The sequence below is a fragment of the Corythoichthys intestinalis genome, chromosome 5, assembly GCF_030265065.1.
Source record: "Corythoichthys intestinalis isolate RoL2023-P3 chromosome 5, ASM3026506v1, whole genome shotgun sequence".
In the NCBI taxonomy this organism is placed as follows: domain Eukaryota; kingdom Metazoa; phylum Chordata; class Actinopteri; order Syngnathiformes; family Syngnathidae; genus Corythoichthys; species Corythoichthys intestinalis.
The window spans coordinates 57,606,117-57,608,289 of record NC_080399.1 but is presented as its reverse complement, the minus strand read 5'-3'; the positions used below and the strand labels follow the sequence as shown (position 1 = coordinate 57,608,289).

At 39.0% G+C, this 2,173-nt stretch overlaps 1 long non-coding RNA gene across 1 annotated transcript; it reads right to left on the bottom strand.

Moving 5' to 3' along the window:
- Nucleotides 1-1,215: 1,215 nt before the first annotated feature.
- Nucleotides 1,216-1,869, bottom strand: LOC130916128 (uncharacterized). The gene is made up of 2 exons (XR_009063231.1): nt 1,677-1,869; nt 1,216-1,582 (listed from the first exon to the last, which is right to left on the bottom strand). It is a non-coding gene; the product is annotated as an uncharacterized LOC130916128 (long non-coding RNA).
- Nucleotides 1,870-2,173: the final 304 nt, after the last annotated feature.

Below are 2,173 nucleotides of genomic sequence, written 5' to 3'. Positions count from 1 at the left end.
TCCATCATGTTTTGCCCGTTAAAGACTATTTAACAGATGAATGTGAGATTATTCCACTTACTTACTTCAGTAAATATTGCCATTTGTTCTTATTAAGCACATACATCTAAAAGTTGTTCATTTTTTACCTAAATAAAAAAAATGCTTTCAAATAATGTTTTGAACCATATTTATTCTGGAATTAAGAATATTTATGACATTTCAAAGCTTTTTAAAGATTACATATAGGAATTTATTTTAAGGAAGTGTGTTTTTGGCCAATGTAAAAGAATCCTAAATGCCTTGTTTGTTATATAAAATACGTATTCACAGATGAGCTGATTCATTCATATTTTAGGTCAATTTGTGTGTGTTGTCTTTTCTGTGGTAGTTGCAGGCGGTTGAATACGGCTGTTTGAATGTTAGAATAGAATAGGCTTTGTCATTCAAATAGTACAATGACATTAAAAATAGCAACACCCTATCAGTGCATCACACAATAAATTAATGTCAATACATAAATAAATAATATACACTACTACTAAAAATAAATTTAAACTAAGCAGTGTACGAAGGATGATGTTGAAATAAATGATAGCTGACTCCTGAACTACGCCAATAGCAAACTGCAATATGCAAGTGTTAAGAAACTAGTATTCCATTAGAAGTAAGTCACTAGGTTTTAAATTTTCATTCACGAGGTCATTCTGCCCAACAGGTAACAAGTTACCTCTGGGTGGTCTTGGCATCTTTCCATTCCGCAGGGTGGTTGAGCATCTGTTCAGAGGCTGCGGGAGGGCGGGACCAAAGTTTGACATTGTTTCCTTCAAGTGACGTCGTAGTCCGAAGCGCAGCATTATAGATTTCATCATTACTGCGTTTTAGCTGTTGTGTTGTCTTGGCCTATTTTTTCTCCACTTTCAATTAAGGGCATTAGGACTTTTCCCAATCTCTGTATGCTTTAAATGTATTTGTTATAACACTCAAATTCCAGTTTTTTTCTTGTATTTCAATAAAGGAGCTATAGTACACAGTAAAAGTTAAGCAGCCTGTATTGAGTCTTAAATAAGTTTAATGATAAGCAAGTGTTTTGCAGATATTGAAGTGTTGAGAAATAAGGACTAGGTTTTTAATTTTCTGTCTGCACTCATTGGGAAAGTGCACAATATACAGGACTATATGCTATGCCGAACATACTGCATATTTGTGTGTGTAAAAAGTAGCTGAGACATGAAGTACATATCAATGTGTTTTATTTTACAAGGTCATTGACCGCCTCCTTAAAATTTACAAAGTTTTCAAAAGACCTGCCAGAAAGTCCTTTGGACGTGGACGCCTTGACCGTGTAGTTTTTGTTTGTTTGGTTTTTTTTGGAATATTTTTTGTGACCCTGTGCGGATTGGCCACAAAGCGCCCAGGCGCGTAGTATTTTACATTGCCAGTCTTCATCATCACCTTGTGGTGGTGGTGCTTGTTGTGCTGCTGCTACTGCTGCTGCTGCTGATGGTGTATTTGCTACAGCAGGTCATGTTGATAATGCTGCTAATGCTGATGCACAAGCTGACGTGAGGGGCGTAGCTGGTGCAACTTTGCCTTTAGCTCGCTACAGAACAAAAAATAAATATCACGGGTAAGCCCTGAAATGCATTAAAACACTGGCAAAGGAAATTATGTTATTTTTTAATCGACCTACTAACCTCCTCCTCCTTTGTGAGGATGTACAATCGAAATCTCTTAACGTGACATTGATGTCCTACTCCGTCATCAGTAGCCACTGACGCACAAAGCAGAAGGCTTCCTGGGCCATCTTCCATTCTTCTGCGCTTTCGGCCTGGAGATCGTTACGGATGAGCTTGGAGAAGTCATAAAACTGCCACATATCCTCGAACGTGAAGGACCAGAAGCGGCCATGCCCGCAGATGGCCCGGTCGATGTTCTGCTCCAAGTGGCATGACACCAGAGGGAACATATCCACGTAGCGTAGAAGCTGCTCCTTCAGCCTCCACTCCCCAGTTTTGGTGTCGCACCTTCCCTTCTGTCGTCGCCTCTCCTTCACGTGGCCATCGAGGAGACTTTTTAAGAGAGCATGCAGTAGTTGTTTTAAACCGATTTTTTTATTTTGGGTAACAAAGACACACAATCCACTGCCTATTATCAATTTCTTATATATACTCACTACTTGACATAGCCGACA